The sequence below is a fragment of the Mustela putorius genome, unplaced genomic scaffold (assembly GCF_011764305.1).
Source record: "Mustela putorius furo isolate JIRA1106 unplaced genomic scaffold, ASM1176430v1.1 tig00003859_pilon_pilon_pilon, whole genome shotgun sequence".
NCBI classification, from domain to species: domain Eukaryota; kingdom Metazoa; phylum Chordata; class Mammalia; order Carnivora; family Mustelidae; genus Mustela; species Mustela putorius.
This window is the reverse complement of record NW_025422011.1, coordinates 27,735,268-27,746,048: the sequence shown is the minus strand read 5'-3', so window position 1 is coordinate 27,746,048 and position 10,781 is coordinate 27,735,268. Positions and strand designations below refer to the sequence as shown.

At 48.7% G+C, this 10,781-nt stretch overlaps 1 protein-coding gene across 1 annotated transcript in view; it reads left to right on the top strand.

Moving 5' to 3' along the window:
• Positions 1–339: 339 nt before the first annotated feature.
• The window catches only part of INSC (INSC spindle orientation adaptor protein), a 119,125-nt gene continuing 108,683 nt past the window's right edge, over positions 340–10,781 (top strand). The window contains exon 1 of the mRNA XM_013055857.2: positions 340–388. The gene's annotated coding sequence lies outside the window, so the exon portion shown is untranslated. The remainder of the gene's footprint in view (positions 389–10,781) is intronic.

Here is a 10,781-nt window from a genome sequence, read left to right as displayed (position 1 = left end):
CCCCTGCCTCATGGGCTCCCGCGTGCCTCCTGCCGGGTCCCGGGGTGAGCCGGGCTCTAATTCAGCCTGACCGCGTCCCCATTCCAGCGCTCCCCGCAGACCAGAGAGCGACAGTCTCCACCGCGGGGGCACCAAAATAGCTTCGAGGCCGAGGCCGGGTGGAGACTCCGGCGGCGGTGGCTGACACGGGACCGGGACCGAGGCTTGGCAGGGGGCGCGCTGTCGTGGAAGGTCCTGCGGCCGCCGGGGAGTGGGCGGGCTGGGGCTAAGCGGGGCGGGGGCGCAGGGCGGCGGGCGGCCCCTGGGCTGGCCCGGCCTCTGGAGCCCCAGCTGCGTCCTGCCACCGCCGGCCGCCGCGCGCACCCGGCTCCCCGCCCGCTCCCTCGAGGTGAGTAACCCCCCTGGGCCAGCTGATTGGGGCCCTACCAGGTGGGCCAGCCTAGTAGGGGGTGCAGCATGCTTGCGACTCTTTGGACAGTAGGTGTAGGAGTGGCAGTGGGCAGTGGGAGGGAGTGCCTGGGTGGATGTGTTAAGCCTGTGGAACTTTCTAGCATGCGTCCCAGGGTAGGAGTATGAGTTCTGAGAGAGTATGTCCCTGTGTGGGGGGGGGGGGGGCGGGGGGACGGGGCGGAGAGGAAAGTATCCACAGGTGGCATGGGTGTCCCTTTCCTGTACTTACATTCGTGTGGGGTAGGAAGCCTGCAGGTGGGCTGAGAGAGGGCACCCGTGGGGACGGTTGACTCTGTGTGTGAGTGAGCCCATGAAGACAGAATAAGGATAAAGAGTGTTATCTGAACTCCGACTTTCCAGGGTGACCAAACTTGTCCCCAGCTGGGGTGCCTTCTCTGTGGGTCACTTTGGCGGCTTTGGTTTCTCAGGGCTGTGAGCAGGGAGCGAGCTCAGTGTCTTCCCCTGACACTGGAGTAGATGGGGCTCTGAGGGACCCCAGCGGGCTGGCCAGGGTGAGGAGACAACTTGGGGTACCCACTGTCACGACAGAAGGAGCAGGAGGACAGAGAGAGTGGATGGGCAGACCACATAGTTGTGCATACTCACAAACACTGAGAGGGCACTCACACCCACACACTCACAGCTGCCCATGTACATACATTCCTACACACACACACTAGCCTTGCACGCGCTTCTGGTCAGGACATCCCATGCAGATACTCACGCACTTCCAATACATACACTTGTGGACAGTGACATGTATGCAACACATGTAGAATGTGCATATGCATAGATATGCCCCCCTGGCTTAATGTACTCTCAGCCTCCAGATCCCCTTTTTGGGTCCCCTTTAACCTACCCGTAGGACCATGGACAATGAGTCCAAGAAGCTGGCCACAGTAGGGATGATCTTAAGTTAGGGACTTTGGCTGCGGGTTCTTCAGGGAAGATGGTAACACAGTGTCTTTGGGGTTTCCCATTTGGTCTAGAACTGAGGCTGCCCACATAGCCTGGGGCTTAAGGGTCTGGCCTTAGAAACAGCTTTTACCCTCTTATAAATGAAAAGGCCAGGCTTGCAGGCTGAGGCAGAGCACGGCACCTGTAATTTGTACTGGGCTCTAGTTTGCACTCTGGATTCTCCCTGCTGTAGAAAAACCATGAGTCTTCTATGGGCTGGGGCCACGCAGTCATTTGACAGAGAGGGACAGTGAGTTGAGCTGGGCTGATTCTTTGTCTTTGGTCTTAATCGGTCCTGTGTTGAGTCTCTCATCTCTGCTAGGCTGGAAGGGCTGCCTTTGGCTTTGCTCCTCCCCCTTCCCCCAGTGGTTATCCCTTCCCTGGACAGAATCTTTTTCTCCCTGATCTCCTTCCTCTGGAGACCACTGGGGACACACTAAACTGTGCTTGGAGGGGTAGGTGACCCAAAATCAGGTTGTTGTTGTTGTTGTTATTGTTATTATGGCTTCTAGACCTTTTCCATTCAGGTCATTCTCCTCTGGACAGGCTTCAGTGGGGTGCCCAGACTTATGTGCTCCTTCAACTGGGAAGTTAGAAAGATGACATTGATTTACCCTTACTTAGGGTTTATGGTTTAGTCCAAGGAGTGCCTGAGCTCTCACCCCACCAAGTCTCCTTGTATGCGGGGAGAGATGATCTTCAGCCATTTGTTGAGTGGGGTGCAGGGATCTATTCTCCCCTGCCCTGGTCCTCAGCCTGAACCCTGGGGATGGTTCAATGAGGCAGGCTGAGGTCAGCCTGGCAGCCTTCTTGCACAGTGAAGAAGTCTGCCTACTTTCTCCGGCCTTACCCTCTGTAGGGCCCCAGCCACCTTAGGACGCAAGACAAGACTGGAAAACTGGAGGACTCATAGGGACTCAGTCCTGATCTATTCCTCCCCCCCTTAATCAAATACATATACCTGCCAGTCAGAACTTCAGAACAACAATGTGGAGCATCAGGGCAACCCCACTAAGTTCACATAGTTCCAGTTTAAAAAGGAGAAATCAGACAACAAAGTAATGGTAATAATCACATGTGTCATAATGGTAATAGAAACATAGGGACTGAATCTTTAAATCTGCTTTATTTAAAAAAATCTGCTTTATTTCATTTACTTTTCACAACAACTTTCTTAGGTTAATAGTCCCATTTTTTTTTCCTGATAAGGAAACTGAGGCAGAGAGCACTCAAGGGATTTCTATAGGTCTCCGTGACTTGAGCGCATGACCGAACCTGTGGGTTTCTCTTCCTACTCTAGCTGCCAGGAGGCTCTTAGTCTGTCATATTGCTCCAGCCTAGTAATTGTGTTCATTGGAAATCTGGCTTGACTTCTAATTTCTGCTTTAACAACTACATAGTACACACATCTTTAAATGTAAACTCCCACATCCTTTGTAGAAAGAGATCAGAATAAATAAATGAACAACTAGCAATTAAGCCTTTTATTTGCCTGTGAGGATGGGAAGTGTGCTGCCTGGATTTGTGGGGGGACAGCTCCAATTTCAAATATTTCGCATGGTTTCCAAGCCATGTTTCAATTTTGGCTTCTGTATCTTTGGCCTTGGATTCATGACTGTGTCTTGGGGCTATTCTTTCTAGTCGCTCTGAGTGATAATGCCTATCTCTGTACTGGCTCAGACAATGGGGATTGTTGAGAATGAATTGGGCCATTGATAAATGCCCCTTGCTCTGAGGACTTCAGCTGCCAGTGCTTCCCTGTCTCAAAAGAGTGAGTGTCTGGATGCCCAAAGGAGTTTGACCCCTGCCCTAAGCCTGGCCCTGACCCCATGGCCACCCCTTCTTCATATGACCCTGTCTAGGCCCAGGGCTCTGCTGGGAGGTCTGTGTCTTTTGGACTTGAGCTCTGCCTCCTCCACTGTGGACGACATGGTCTCCGATCATGATGGCTCTTCTATAACCAGAGCTCAGGTTGAGGAGTCTGGGCTCTGAAATGTGGAGGCTTTTCTGCCCCCTTTCCTGGACCTGTGCAGGCATAGATAAATGCTCACTTTTTTCTCCTTCCCAATGAAGGGGTTTCAAGTATATCAGGTGGTGAGGGCATCATTTGTCACCTCTTACCCATAAGAGATGTTGGTCACTAGGGGCCTCTGTATGCAGGGCAGGGCTCGGGCTGCTTTGAAAGTTGATGAGACTTCTACTAACTAACTGACTCCAAGACTGACTACTTTTCCCTGCCCTATTAATGTCTGACAGGGGGACCACTTGTGGGGGGGCGTGTTTAGTACTAAAGAATGATTAGAAGGACTCTAATGGCAGGCTTTCAGATACTGTATTGGGATTCTGCTTCTCTGTGTATTAAGTCACCACCCTGCCCCACCCCCCACATGCTGGTGGCTGTTGTTAACCACATTTAAGACTGAGCCTCCCCAAAACGTTTGGTTTCAAAGTGGGAAAGAGGAGTCATTGGCCTGAGGCGTTGGGAAATAAATACCTGGTGCTGGGAGATATGCTGTGGGGGCAGGGGCGGGCAGGGGGCAGGGTGAGGCGAGTGGTTTCCTCCTTCACTGCTAAATGTCATCTCAAAAAGGTAAGACCGATTTGATTGTGTCTCTGGTAAGGATTTGGGGTGTTCTCAGGACTTTTAGCTCAACCAAATGAGAACAGGCTTAAAATCCAGCAAGAGCATGTGGCCGGCCCAGCAGTCAGAGTGGCTGGGGGAGGACTTACAGCAGGGTTGCTCCCATTTGTTTACTACCTGCTAAAGGCCAGCCCCTTGCGGGTTCTTTGCATCTTTTGTTTCATGAAACCTCTGGAACCACCTTGTGAGAGAGGCGTTCCTGTTTTAAAGATAGGACAACGGAAGCCCAGCGAGGTTAAGTAAGAGCTGGCCACAAGTCCATTCCAGGTCTGTCTGCCATCAGGGTCTGTAGGGAATGTCTGCTAACCACTCCCCCAGTTCTAAAGCTCTGAAAACAGGAAAATCCACCCCTTAGGACAACTGGGGAAGGGCTAAGGGCTTGACGTCTCTGACTCCGGGACTTGAACATGAGCATCTTCAGCCTTACCAGTCACAAATGGAGACTGCCATGCTGTGGGAAGCAGGGGTGGGATGGGAACGTCTCTTGGATTTGGCAGGGATCACCCCCACTCTCTTGGGGTGGGCAGTGCTGGGCCTCTGTGTTTCCACTTCTCCCCTGGATCAGTCTCTGCCCAAGGAATGGAGGCTCCCCCAGGACTCTGTGATCCAGCCAGCTCAGTCTCCCTCCCCCAGTTCCAGGGTCCCCTTAATGCCAAGCTCTGGGGGAGTCTAGGATCCGCCGAGGACGTCTCTGGGCAGACCAGACCCTTTTCGGCATGATGCAGTGTCTGTAGACATCAGCAGTTTGGCTGGGTAATTATGTGTAGTGTTCACTTTCTGCTGGAGAAATGGAGGTTTTGTCTTACAACCCAAATATCCTGGGTTTGGAAACCATGTAAAATACAGCCTGTGGTCTGGGAGTGTGGGCTGCACTATGAGCCTGTGTGTGGTGCTGGTTTAAAGGACATGGTTGAGAGACAGAAAGATGGACTCAGGCTGTCTCCCTGCCTCTGATGGAGGGTCAGAGGAGGGATGTACATTCCAGCCATGTGCAGAGAAAAACAGACAGATCTGACCTGGAGTCTCAGTTTCCCCGTCTGTAAAATGGGGTTCCTTATAATGTTAGGGTGTTGCTAGCACTAGAAAGTTTACTGAAGTATAGTATCTTTCATAGAATAGGGGAACCATGAATGGCATATCTTTCCTCTGTATCCCCCTCCCTTTCTGGGGGAAGAACACCAGACTGATTGGCAACAGCCCTGGACTCCTGCTCTAACTCAGACTCTGTGTTATCTTACTTTCTCGGGGCCTCACTTTCCATGTGTGTAAAATAAGGCAAGAACAAATTTCTCTCATACTGTGGTTTTTGAGAATAATGAAGTCAGGGGGATCTCTCAGAAGATACAGAACTCTCAGTTACTATTATTCATTTATTCATACCACACAGATTAATTGAGACCCTGGGGTGTGCCAGGATCTGTGCAAGGCACAGGGAAATGTGAGCAGGGCATATTCTGGTCTTCCAGCTGCAGTCAGATCACGTGGCTTGTGAACAGTAAGCAACAGGCCTATCTGTGGGACATGATTCCAGCGGCTACAGGACTCCTTGCCATATCAGAAGAGGACCTACCTATCTTCTCTTACTAGGGCAAATCAGAGAGGCCTTCCCAGAGGTGAAAACTCTTGGTCTGGATCTTGAGAGATAATAGGAGGTTTCTAGCCCTGGAACTAGCCATTTCTCCAAGAAGCTCTGGATCCTTTTAGTGGAGAATGGTGTTTAGAAACCAAATTCTGGGGCAACGTGTGCTCCTTGCTTTGGGTGTGTCATTGCTTTTATGCCCTCTTAGCAAACAGAGCTAAGACATAGACCTGTATGTCCATATTTATTTCTATGATTAAAAATACAAGAAATTATTCTCTATTTTTAGAAAGGAAAAAACCCCACATGTGACTGAAATAGAGAGTAGTAGCTTAAGGGTACTTTTAATTCAGTGGTCAAAGAGGGCCTCGTTGAGGAGGTGATATTTCATGAAAGCCTGGAGTTTGTTTTAATGACAAGGACCTTAATTAAGACAAGGCGGAGAGGAGGTAGAATCAGATGACCAGTCAAATGCAGAAAGGGAGGGAGACAAAAAAGTCAAATGGACTCTCAAACTCAGCATGTCTGAAACGGGATTTCTGGGCTCTTTCCCGGTACTATCCCATTCCTGTGGGGTCCTCTTCAGATATGTCAGATCTCCTTGACCAGCTCCTTCTTCTATGCAGCTGCATACATCAGAGAGTGCTGGCAATCCTCCTCAGCACCTCTCTTCCCTCAGAGCCCACGTCCCATCCCTCACCGAGTCTGGTTGATGTTCTCTTGTAAATATCTCTGAAATTCATCACTTCTGTCTGTCCATCTCCACTAGGATCACTCTGGTTCAAGGCACCATTTTCATCTTTCTGGAAAACCACCAGAGCCTCCTAACCGGTCCAGCTGTATCCATGCTAGCTCTCTCCAATTTGTTGATTGCAGAACAGCTAGAGTGCCTTTCAAAACACAACTTGTTAATGTCATTTCTGTCCTTGAAAATTTTTAAGTTGATTCCTGTTGACCTTAAGATAGAGACCAAACACTTTAGTAAGTCCTACAAGGTTTCCTTTGTCCAACGCTACCACCATCTCCTGTGTCCTCCTATCCAGCAATCTCCTTCTGCCATGCTAGTGTAGTCTCAGTCTCTTGGGCTTGTCAGACTCCCTCCTACCATTGGGCATTGCATTTGCTGTTCCCCTGCTTAGCACACTCTTCCTTCATATCTTCACATCCTGAATTTGTACTGATCTCTCAGTCTGTAGCTCAGCTGTCATTTCCATGACCTCCACGACTATGCCAAATCCCATTTTGTAAGGCTTTAAAATACCATTTACCTCCTTCAAGGGTTTATCACAGTTGTAACTTCACCTTTATTTATAATTATCACATGATAATGTCTTTTTTTCCTATTAGATCATGAGTTCCATGAGGGCTGCTCATTGCTTGATCCTAGCAGTTAATATGTTACTGAGACATGCTGAAAATATTTGTTGGGTGAATGAATAAGTGAAGTTTTATCAGCTGAGCACCCAGGTAGATGGTGGTGCCATTCAGTAGAATAAAAATTTTAAGGAAGAAGTAGATTGTGGGGGGAGGGAGATAATAATTCGTTTTAAGACATATGGCATTTGAGGTGCCTATCAGCCCCTCCCTCTCAAAGATCTTACCATCTTTTGGGCAACACAAATTAGACTTGTCATTCAGAAGCTTCTGCAGGGGGGACTGGTGATAGATGACATCTAATTCTTAGAGGATTTTAAGGAGCTCCCTGGAGAAGGGAGCTAAGTCACAAGGCATTCCTGAGCTGTGGCTCACCCATCTACCCTGGTTTGTAGAGGATACAGGAGATCTGAGAGGCCTCCAGGTGGTCCTGACTGGGCTCCATGGCTGCTTTTATGAAGGATCTTAACAAACTTATGAAGCCTGCTTGGAGCTTGAGAGTTATTTGCATGATACGTGGAACAGGAGCTGACAGTCTTCTTCCCACCCCTGAGGTTGTACTAGACTTAGGTCTACAAGAGCATTTGGAGAGTCTTACTAAGCCCAGGGAGCCATCCTTGCAATGAGGCCATTAGCACTGGGACAGATAGCCTATTCAGTCACTGTGGCTCACTGACTCTTCCTTTCCTCACTCACCCATTCAATGATCTTTTTGGTGTTCACTTAAGTCACTTACTCCCTTCACCCTCCTTCAACACTCACCTGTTCAGCCACAGACAAGAATTTGTATTGGGTTTGTAGAGGGACTCAAGAATGGTGAATCGCAGTCCCTCTTCTTCATCCTTCTTTCACATGGTTCTCACACCCCAAAAGCTCAGACAAAGAGACCATTGGGGTGGAGAGATGTCAACTGTGCTGTTTGAGGGCCATGTGTGATTGTAGGTAGTTAACAGGAAGAAAGGGAGACCAGAAGCTGTCACGACGATTGCCCTTCTTATCCCACTTTCTATTCTTCTAGTGTCCTGTCCCCCTTTTCAGTGTGATATGAGCTTAGGAATTAGGCTCCTTGATCAGATAAATGGAAGATGGTAGCTGGGCTCTGCAGAGGTGGTTGGGCCTGGGGTCCAAAGGGCCAAGAGAAACACAGCCCCCTCAGAGTTCCACCATGGGAAAGAGGACGCATTTGTTTTCTTCTTCATCTTCTACCAGAACTGTGCTTTTAGCCTTGTGGAATTTGCAAAGAGGCTGGCAGGAAGAGGGAAAGCAGGATTTTACAATGTGGCCTTAGGAAGCAGGCAGTAGACTAATTCTGGCCATATCCCCTCCAGAAGATGTCGTTCAGTTCTCTTAAGTTTTCCATTTACAAAGAACCCCTAAGAATGTGTGCTGTCCATCTGTTGTAATATTAGACAGGGCTAGAACTGAGCAGACACAAGACAATGTCAACCACATCAGACAAAAACATCTTAGAAAAATGCCCGAAGGTGTCAGGGATCTCAGTTACAGACCCATTCACTGAATCCCTCACTGATCCAGCCAGCAGCTATCCACCTAGTATCTCCTCTGGGCCATGCATTGTTCTAGACACTGGAGATACAGCAGTGAGCAAAACACATGCTCTTGTAGAATCTGCTTCCTGGTGTGGGAAGATGGACAGTAAGCAGGTTGATATACAGCATGTAAATGGTCCTGAGCATTGTGGAGAAATACAACAAAGGCAAGGGAACCCCAAGTGTGGGGGAAGGTTTATGTATCTATATAGGCTCAGGAGGGTTTTTTCTGATGAGCAAATATTTAACCAGAGGCCAGGAGGAAGTGAAAGGGCAAGCTGTGTGAATATTTGGGGGAAGAGAAAGGTGGAAGTCCTGATGAATGCTTGAGGAACGTGAAGGTCCATATACCTGGAATGAAATGAAAGTCAAAGAGTTGAAGTCAGTGCAATCATTTGGTGAGGTCATGAAGGCTATTGGAGAACTTTGGCTCTTAATCTGTGTGATACATGTGGACATTGGAAGGTTTTGAGTAGAGAAATGACATGCTCTGGCTGCAGGGATGGCAATTTGATGAGAGTAGGCAGGAAGGCAAGTTAGGAGCCTGTTGTAATAATGCAGCTGAGATATTATGGTGGCCAGGACCGAGGTCTTACTTATTTATTTCTCCATCCATTTCAGTCTTTCTTTTACCACTGTGACATGGCCTCTGTCTGAGGCTTTTCATCACTGTTCATCCATTCCCCTGTCCCTCCATTCTCTGTCCAGCTATCTTCAAGGCAATTCTTTACAAGTATTTACTGGTCTTTAGTAAGTCTTTACCTGCCGCACATAGAGCATTATGCTAAAGGCTGGTTGCTTGGAACGTATTCTTCAAGGACTTGGACCCCAGCAGGGGGTGCTAGATACACCCATGGGAGATCACCAGTCAGTTAGAAAACCAAGTGGGCCCTGGCAAGACCAGAATAAATCATATCAATGCTTCAGTATTTTGGATGCCTTGTGGTTTGGGGAGTGTGAATATACTTCCAGGAGGAGGCCACATTTATGCTGAATCTTGATGGGCGGGGCCAGCAAATCAGTTCTAAAGAATAGCAGGAAACTTGCTTTGTGGCTTGAACATAAAGGATGGGGGGGAATAAAGGGTGGTAATGCCAGTTGAGGTGGGGTGACCTGGACGCAGGGTCTGGGGAGTCATGAGAGCCAGGCTAAGGAGTTCAGACTTGAGTTAAGAGATAATGGGGAGGGGCGCCTAGGTGGTTCAGTGGGTTAAAGCCTCTGCCTTTGGTTCAGGTCATGATCCCAGGGTCCTGGGATCGAGTCCCACATCGGGCTCTCTGCTCAGCAGGGAGCCTGCTTCCTCCTCTCTCTGCCTGCTTCTCTGCCTACTTGTGATCTCTGTCAAATGAATAAATAAAATGTTTAAAAAAAGAGAGATAATGGGGAGACATAAGGGGTTTTCAAGGAGATGTTATGAAAGCTATATTTTAAGGGGCTGAAACTAACACCAGAATGCCTGGGTTAGGCTGGAGGCCAATAAGAAAACAATTGCCTTGTGCCAGCTTTCTTAGCTATATGACCCATAGGTTCTGAGAGTGGAGAGACTGTTGAGGTGGCCCCCAGGTGCCCAGTGAGCAGGAATGCAATGCTGTGGGGGCTCTAATGGCCAATGATAGCAGCAGGTGATGTGAACAGCTATCACTGGGACAAATTCCAAATGTCTTCTGTAACTTACCTTTGAGCAAAGAACATAGAACAAGCTGAGTTGTGGGCGGAACAATCTGGAGAAGAGTTTGGGTCTGGCCTCTGGCCATGATGACTTTTGTAGAAGCTTCTGGGGAGGGAGTCATGGGATTGTGGGAACATAAATTTCAGAGTAGAAGTTCATTTGATCCACTCCCCTCCTCTTCTAGATAGGACAATTGGCAATTGGTCCCCAGAAGGGACATAAGATGTTTAAGGCCATAGAGAGAGCACATGTGGCAAGAGAAAGGTCAAGCATCTTATTTGAACTCCTGTTGGGGGAATTACTAGATTGAATTATACATTTATATATTTCTTTCAGTGGAAGAGGAAATTCTAAGAAAAAGAAAATTATTTGATTCATTTACTTCTCTGTCATTTAGCTGGGGCCTGATACAGAGCAGATGCTCTGTCCACACCCCTGCCCCAACCATGACCATGCCGTCTTCCCTCTTGATCCAGACCAAGAAGGTGTTAGACAGGTCTCAGGCTGGGCCAGAGGTGGGCTGCCTGCCGATGTGGATAGAGCCTGGTTCTGGATCCCTCA